Below are 9,375 nucleotides of genomic sequence, written 5' to 3' on the forward strand. Positions count from 1 at the left end.
GTCTAGTTAGTATAGCTCACCATGTGGTCAGAAGTGCTACTGGTCTAGTTGATATAGCTCACCATGTGGTCAGAAGTGCTACTGGTCTAGTTAGTATAGCTCACCATGTGGTCAGAAAGCCACCTAGATTAAATAAGCAAATAAATTTTGAACTCATAGATTGAAGGGGAGACACCAAGACAACATTCCCCACCACAAACCGAACTCATAGATTGAAGGGGAGACACCAAGACAACATTCCCCACCACAAACCGAACTCATAGATTGAAGGGGAGACACCAAGACAACATTCCCCACCACAAACCGAACTCATAGGCTGAAGGGGAGACACCAAGACAACATTCCCCATCACAAACCGAACTCATAGATTGAAGGGGAGACACCAAGACAACATTCCCCACCACAAACCTTTAGGCCACATTAATAAATAAAAGTATTGTTTTTTTCGCGTGCCAACTTATTGGTTATATAAAACATTAAGTGTTTGTTTATTTGTAGTTAAGCACAAAGCTACACAATGGGCTATCTGTGCTCTGCACACCACGGGTATCAAAACCCGGTTTCTAGCGTTATTATAAGTCCGCAGACATGCCGCTGTGCCACTGGGGGGAAGTATTAAGTGATGAACGATTCTGCTTATTTGTGAATGTCTTCGTGTCCCGTCTCTTTATTGGTGGTCGAATTGGAATTATTGCATTTTCTGGATATACATTCGAACATCCTGTTTTATAGCATTAAAGGCTTATCTGTGATGTATTACGTTTTAGCTAAGAACACCGCACGTCACTGTTATGTTGTGAATTTTGTCATGTCCTGTGTAAGTATAGTACGTAATGTCATGTTAATTTTGCCACGTCCTGTGTAAATACACCATGTAATTGCCTGTTTTAATAAATTAGTGAGTTAATTGCGGAGTTAGAACTTTACAGGAATTTTTGTGGATAGAACGTTCTGTGTGTCACCTCACTTTGTTTCCCTTCTTTCACTGGTGGACTTTTTAGCAGGAAATCTGTCTGGTAATTAACGAGCAGAAGTTTCTAACGATAAAAGGTAAGATGAAAATAAACAAATATAAGATAGAAACAAGAATTATTCTCAGTAGGTGCGGCTGTAATTAGATCTCAAATCAGTCAACAACAAAAAAACTCAGAGACATTCTGTGAGCTGCTGTGTCGCGGCTAGAAATAACACACCAGGAACAAATGAACTAGATTTCAATACATCATTGGAAGGCTTGTGACTTAAGAAAGTCATGTGAACCTGCCAAAAAGTAGGGAGTACTTAGTAATGCAAGAAAAACATTTTGAACTACATAATGATTCAAGAATGAAGTTATATATATATTTAATTTTGCATTTCACATCCAACAGATATCACTTCCTATGTTATGTAGTGCCATCCAATACTTCTCTGTGTTAACAAAACACAATGCTGACTAAAACGAATTGTGCCTATTTGTAGAGAAAGGGTTTTCATTAGAATTGTTTAAATGCATTACTCGTGTGCAATTTTAGTGAAGTGAACATATGGAGTTCGCAATGAAATGTATTTTTAATTTGTTTTCTAATCATAATAGACCAATGATATCTGAGATTTCACCTATGAATAATAAATAAAAGATAAAAATATGAAAATCTAGTTTTCCAACGAAGAAATCTTGCTGGTTTATTTGATCTCGTCTTGTTGAAACTAATTTCAAGCTTATTCGTTATCTAATGTACGTTAAGGCTGAAATAGTGTTTAATAGACACGAAAATATTCTACAATTATTTTACCCATCTTGAGAAACCATAAAACATAATTTATTTCGTTTAGTAAATGACAAATGAATGAATTAAATTTCCATTGTGACAAAATGCAGCTAGATTTAATATAAATATAAATAACAAGCAATTCAAATTATTCCTTTACAATTTGTCACCATTAAAAAACTGTTAAGTAACGATTTTTTAAAATTAATTATTTCAATTTAAAATATTTAAAAGCCTATAAATTATGAAAAAGTTGTTATGAAATGATTATATAACTTGAAAGAGAAGTTTGTAGAGCTATTTAAGTTTCAAACAAAAATATTTAGATATGGAGTTTACCCAAAGATTCTTCTTCAGATTGCGGAAATATAGGGGGCTCCACTTGTAGATCGTTTTGTCGTCATTATAGGAAAGAACAGGGCTTATTGTTAGACAAAGCAGACTCAGATAGATGCCGATCCGTGTCATGAATCCAGCCATGGTGCCTTAAAGTTGCGTGAAGATTCAGAGAAACCAGTTAACCACAAACAAAAACACATTCAACTTATTATCGGAGTTTGTTACTAAGTATTAGCTTTTAATATCTAGTAAATACGCTTCTCAGAATAATAACAAAATGATCAGAGTTTTCTATACTCTACCTATGATAAAGCACAACTATTGTTATTAGTTGTCAATGCAAACCCTGAGTTCATTTTTACGAAAATTAAATACCAGGTGGGTAATTATGTGATCCGACATGCACATTGTAGTGTTTTATATAAAAGTAAACAAAACATACTCTTGTTCTCAATTAGCAATCTGAACAAGAGTAGGGTGTGTAGGGAGATTTAAATTCTAGCGAAATATGCCCCAGGACACCCCGGGGCTTCCACCAAAAGACAAACGAACAAATTAATCGGACCTTTCCATGACGTTGAGGACAATAGGTTGGATAGAAACTGTTCGAACGCAAAAGTTGTAGAATAATGGCTACAAGCCTCACAAAGTATAGTTAACAGGACAATGGACTCGCTTTCAGACCATCAACACAGTTAGCCGGAGATCTGGATAGAGTAGACCAGTGTCGGAAATCCAGCAATGTAAGAACACGTGGACGAATTAATGTCTTGTTTACAGACAAATCACGATGCACATTGCAACCAGATACGAGAGCTCGGAACCAAATCCAACCCTAATTAGGCTGAGTAAGGACTTGATAGTTGTATCATAGTGGTTTGAGCCTGGATCAGTAATGATGACCACAGTGGCCTTTGTGTGCTACTATATGTCATACGATTCTTACAACTATTAGTGTTGCTATATGGATGACAACACAAAACCCCATCGTGCCTAACTGTTTATCAACTTTCTGGAAGAAGAGGATATTGAACTAACCAGTACTCTCACTGGACTTAAATCTCATGTAAAACGCATGGTATGTTCCAGAAAGAAAATTTGTTGTGCCTAATTTACCTTCAAGAAGTGTTGGAAGGAACTCTGTTAGAGGACTGAGCCTTATTACACAAACAGCTCATTGATTCATTGCTTCTAAACCAATCACATCGAGAGATGATTTAAACAATGTGCCAAGTGGTCAAAGCTTCATTAGAAATATCTTACCATTTGATTTTATTGCAAATGAGAATTTATGAGAAAGTCCATTATGTAGCTTTGTGCTTAATTACAAACAAAATCCTCGTTAATGTCTTTTTTCCATACTGGTAGTGAGCATGTAGTACTGTTTGTTTACACAGAAACGTGAGAAGTTTGTAGGATTTCATATAACTAAGAAATTCACACTTCACAGTAGATAACCCATCTCCTGGAATTCAAGCCTAACTACGTGATACATTTAGGACATTTCAGCTATTAAAAGCAAAGTACATAAACCAATAATACAGCATACAGCCAGAAGGCTGCTGGTAATAACATCTAGCATTCAACTTACGAGTTTTCGTCGATATATAAAGTCGTTTGAAATACGATATGTTTTCCTTCAGTGCTAAAGCTCCGAATCTTTTTGATATTTGTTTCAACAGTCACTGAAACCTTTGTATGAAAGCACTGCTATACAAAATAAACCTTTATACAGCGCTAAAAAGTAGGTATTGACCACATCAACTCGCCTGGTTCTGTAAGCAACGTACATGGTTTTTGTAAAACTTAACCGAATTTAACACGTATGTATTAGTATGTAAAACTTTACAAAATGAATGCTTAACTCAACAGATACTTTGAAACAACAAAAAGAAAATATTATTGAAGAATGTATTCAAGAAATACCCCGTATGTTAACACCATAAGATAATCCATTGGATACCTTATTAACGAAGTAATGTTAGGGGTCTGAGATATATAAGTAGAAGGGATAAAAAGCGGGGATATCAGTGAAATGGTAAATGACCAAAGAGGAAAAGTGTTATGAGCAAGGGTTATAAGAGAAGATAAGTCGTGGTTATAAGATATTGGAATATGGGTAAGAAACGTAAATATCATGAGCAAAGGTATGTATGGTTATGAACAATTTGTTTGTTTGTAGTTAAGCACAAAGGGCTATCTGTGCTCTGCCCACCACGGGTATCGTTGTAGGTCCGCAGACATACCGCTATGCCACTGGGGGACATACTATGAATGAAGTAAAATAGATTGTTTGACCTACTTTCAGGGTAAGTTATATAAAAATGCCTTTTTAAAATCACTTTCATAGTAAGCTATGTAATAATGATACACATTGTAACAAGTAATATACATTATTTAATCCAAGTTCAATGTGAATTACATAAAAAAATATTTTCTGAAAGTTTAATTATAAGTTGTTGTTTTTTTTGGGGGGGGTTAATGTGTCTTTTGTAATTCAGATTCTTTGTTTTTATTTGGCAAATAAAACTTATCACAAATCATGTAGTTTAAGTAAACATAAAGTTAGATTGTTTTCAAAGCCCCCTGTTCTAAAGTCAACAAGTATCTTTAGATAACAAATAAAACTTATCACAAATCATGTAGTTTAAGTAAACATAAAGTTAGATTGTTTTCAAAGCCCCCTGTTCTAAAGTCAACAAGTATCTTTAGATAACAAAATGTCTGGAAAAGAATTTCGATTCGACAACGGAAAGACGGTAAGCAAAAACTACCTTGTTTAAAATTCCCATTAAAGTTTTAATTTTATTCTCAAGTGAATCTTCTGTGTGTTATAATTTAATCCTTTCATACGCGTGTCATTTTCGAACTAACTGTCGTTCAGTAACGTTATTTATTCGTTTTCAAGTTCAAATACACGAATTCATTAACGTAAACGTTTCACAACTTCGTATCAGCTCCTTTGAAATTTAATGAATAATTACCGTGAAATACCTCACAGAAATTAAAGTCTTTTTCACATGTTGATGTTAGCTATTGTAACTCTTCGTAATTTAATGAGAAGCCAAATAATTGATGACAAACTAAACATTACCCACGCGTTGTTCGTAGCCTAGTAGAGCCTTCCGTCGCTTAAGCCGTAGTCTTCAATAAACAGAAGATTAGAGAAACGTCTCTGTTTGTACAAGTACAAATGGGGGAAAATATTGAGAGTTGTATGAAAGGCCAGAGTTCATGTTTCCTAGCATATAATGTTAACGTAAACTTCAATTTATCATTTTTAGCACATTACATAATTTATCGATAACTGTAAATTATTGATAAAACACACACATTTAAATCAATATTCTCCATATGTATGTATGTATGTACGTGTTGTCTAGTTAATTCTTTATAAACTGAAACTCAATTAGACTACATGTACTAGTTTCACTACTTATTTCACAGGATCATTCTTAAACCTTTTCTAGAAGAGGAATATAATATCTTTTTAGTCCTAAAATTAACCCTTATATGTCGTTTACATATTTGATTTATAACTCTTCAGTAATAGATACCTTTTTTAACAGTTGTAGATCTGATATTGATCATTTCCTATAGGCAGGCAGCAACATTTTCAAGTTTCCATTTTTATCGTTATACCGTTTACACTTCACAACCTCACTCATTTTAAGATGGGCAGATTAGACCGGTATCGAACGTACCATTCATTTTGAGATGGGCAGATTAGACCGGTAACGAGAGTATCATTCATTTTGAGATTGGTAGATGAGACCGGTAACGAGAGTATCACTCATTTTGAGATGGTCAGATTAGACCTGTATCGAACGTACCATTCATTTTGAGATTGGAGATTAGACCGGTAACGAGAGTATCATTCATTTTGAGATGGGTAGATAAGACCTGTATCGAACGTACCATTCATTTTGAGATGGAAATATTAGATCGGTAACGAGAGTATCATTCATTTTGAGATGGACAGATTAGACCTGTATCGAACGTACCATTCATTTTGAGATGGACAGATTAGACCTGTATCGAACGTACCATTCATTTTGAGATGGACAGATTAGACCTGTATCGAACATACCATTCATTTTGAGATTGGTAGATGAGACCGGTAACGAGAGTATCACTCATTTTGAGATGGACAGATTAGACCTGTATCGAACGTACCATTCATTTTGAGATGGAAATATTAGATCGGTACGGCTATTATTATTCGTTTTGAGATGGACAGGTGAGACCGGTATCGAGAGTATGTGACCTAAATCTTAAAGTGGAACCACTCGGAGAATCAAGTAACTGAAAGTCATAATGAAATAAAAACTTATTATTTGTTTACTAAGCACGAGTTCCTAATTAGCAACGAAGTATTTCACAGACACCAACACATGTGATGTTCTATCGACTTTACCGTTAACACAAAACAGATGCTTACTTTAAATAAAAAATCAATTTTAGTAGCAATATATAGCCCCCCATTAGCACAGCGGTATGTCTGCGGACTTACAACGCTAGAATCCGGGTTTCGATACCCGTGGTGGGCAGAGCACAGATAGCCCATTGTGTAGCTTTGTGCTTAATTTAAAAAAACAAACAAACAAACAAAGCAATATATAAACGAGCTTTAGAAGCTGACCAGGAATTGTGTTCTTAGAAATCATTGAAGTAAAAGCGAAATTTGGCAGCGAACTGGTTTCCAATACCGTTTGGTCTTTCACTTCTTCAGAAAATATACATCAATTACGTATGACAACGTGCCATTACTTCAATTTCATATTTGCATAAAATAATTTCAGCGTGCCCATTTTGTTTGAAATTAAAAGAGGTTTCTATTTAGTAAATAGTGACTAAAAGAAGAAAACACAAAGAATTAATTGAACAAACCAATATAGAAACTGGGGATGCGGTAGCACCGCCTTGGTTTCAAGTAGAGGTCGCTGCGCACCAGCTTGTGTTAGTATTGTTTGTTTGTTTGTAATTAAGCACAAAGCTACACAATGAGCTACCTGTGCTCTGCCCACCACGGGTATCGAAACCCGAATTCCAGCGTTGTAAGTCCGCAGACATACCGCTGTGCCACTGGGGGGGGGGGCGCTTGTGGTAGTAGAAGATAAGCATAAGGATTTGATTTTGTTTGTTTTCACCCTTTTTTTTTTGACGTTGTAAACATTGTAGCAAAGATTGTGGCTAAACATTATTCTTGTTCAACTGACAAACAAGAAATTTAATTTAAATGTTCTAGCCCATTGGTATTTAAATTCGAATATTTTGGTCGTAGCTCAAAGAAAGGATGGCCTCATGAAATGAAGTGTTATTTTAATTTTTTTCTTATGATAAAAGCTAACATAATCGATGGGATAGGCGTGGCCTAGTGGTTAACGTGCCTGACTGCATATCGCAAGATCCACCCAAGGTTCTTATCGCAATGCCACCTTTAATTCTCATTTTCAGCTGTTGTTGAGTTATAAGAGTGACAGTAAAACCCATTACTCGGTTTAAAGGGTCATTCCACGTGGCAGCGGGTGTTACTGAACAGCTTCCACCATTAGGGTTAGTAACTAAAAAAGCAGGGATGGATATACACGAAAATTAGGGTCTTCTGTCCTGGCTGTTTAACCTGCGTACGAATATTTTATTGGCGGGAGCACTAAAAAACGTGTGTGGAGATAAATATTTAAAATGTTCCTTTTTACTAGATATATTAAAAAAATTAATTCACAAATTACCCCTATAGTAAATCAAAACGCTAAAACAATTCAATCCATATCTATCTCTGTGCCTATGAACACAGGGATGCACCAGCAAACTTCAACTTGTAGGGGGAGTTTCACGAAAATAAAGGGAAATTTTTAAAAACAAAGCCAATATAAAACATCATAATATACAAAACTGGACAAGTCAAACTCTGATATTAGGGTAACTATAAATAAAATATAAACATATTGCTAGCTATTGATAATAAAGATAATTAACAGTGATATTGTTAAAGTCAATGATATTAAAATATAAACAATGCTATTAGCGTCACTAACAATAACATATTAATTTTAAAACCTGATGTTCTTTTAAAGGGAATAATAACGGGTCGGATTCCTTTTCTTTAAGTTCTCAGTTACTCATTAAGGGGACTCTGCGAATTTTAAACAGAAAAAAAAAAGGGTTAATATATTGAAATACTATTGTAAAGTTTATACCTAAATGATAAGCTACTACGGAACTTACGCTATTGTAAGATATCTAAAAAAGTTCGTACGAAATAAAGTGTAAAAAAATGAGATACACATTTGTTCGGAACTACGAAAATGTTCGATGTTAGTGTATTTAACACACGGTTTTGTCGTGTGAACCTTGCGCTTAGACTTACTTAACAATATGAACTTAATGAAAACAATTAATTACTTTAAAGCTGCAGTAGTTTTACTGTTTTTTAATGTGTGTTTCAACTAAGATAATTCACAAGGCAATGTTTACCGACCTGTTTAAAAAAGGTAGACAGAGTTCCACTGGAGTTAAAATGAAGTTTTACTCTTCACGGGGCAAAAGGTTCTTCGAATGGTCATATAATACTATTTCCTCACATCTAGAACCCAGTCTAAGAATTTAGCAACAAGCATGCGCTGTGCCACTCGCTACACGTTAGTGACGTCATTTTGCTGAACACGAATATTTTCGTGGCTCCAGTGTTACGGGTGTTCTCGGTCTCTTCAAAGCCATCATTAGTTGAACTATCTTCATAGTTGCAGACTTAACAATGAAACATTCTACAGTACGTAGACTTAACAATGAAACATTCTACATTACGTAGACTTAACAATGAAACATTCTACAATACGTACACTTAACAATGAAACATTCTACAGTACGTAGACTTAACAATATAACATTCTACAGTACGTAGACTTATGAAACATTCTACACTACGTAGACGTAACAATGAAACATTCTGCAGTACATAGACTTAACAATGAAACATTCTACACTGCGTAGACTTAACAATGAAACATTCTACAGTACGTAGACTTAACAATGAAACATTCTACTCTACGTAGACTTAACAATGAAACATTCTACAGTATGTATATTTAACAATAAAACATTCTACTCTACGTAGATTTAACAATGAAACATTCTACAGTACGTAGACTTAACAATGAAACACTTTGCACTACGTAGACTTAAAAATGAAACATTCTACAGTACGTAGACTTAACAATGAAACATTTTACAGTACGTAGACTTAACAATGAAACATTTTACACTACGTAGACTTAACAATGAA

The 9,375-nt window shown here is 34.7% G+C and overlaps 1 long non-coding RNA gene across 1 annotated transcript in view; it reads right to left on the reverse strand.

Moving 5' to 3' along the window:
- LOC111088850 overlaps positions 1-8,649 on the reverse strand; it is a 14,435-nt gene extending 5,786 nt beyond the window's left edge. Inside the window, exons 1-2 of the long non-coding RNA XR_002613242.1 lie at positions 8,572-8,649; positions 2,091-2,236 (exon numbers count right to left, since the gene is read on the reverse strand). This is a non-coding gene — a long non-coding RNA (uncharacterized LOC111088850). The remainder of the gene's footprint in view (positions 1-2,090; positions 2,237-8,571) is intronic.
- Between the last annotated feature and the right edge of the window lie 726 nt (positions 8,650-9,375).

This window comes from Limulus polyphemus, unplaced genomic scaffold (genome assembly GCF_000517525.1).
Source record: "Limulus polyphemus unplaced genomic scaffold, Limulus_polyphemus-2.1.2 Scaffold4579, whole genome shotgun sequence".
NCBI lineage: Eukaryota > Metazoa > Arthropoda > Merostomata > Xiphosura > Limulidae > Limulus > Limulus polyphemus.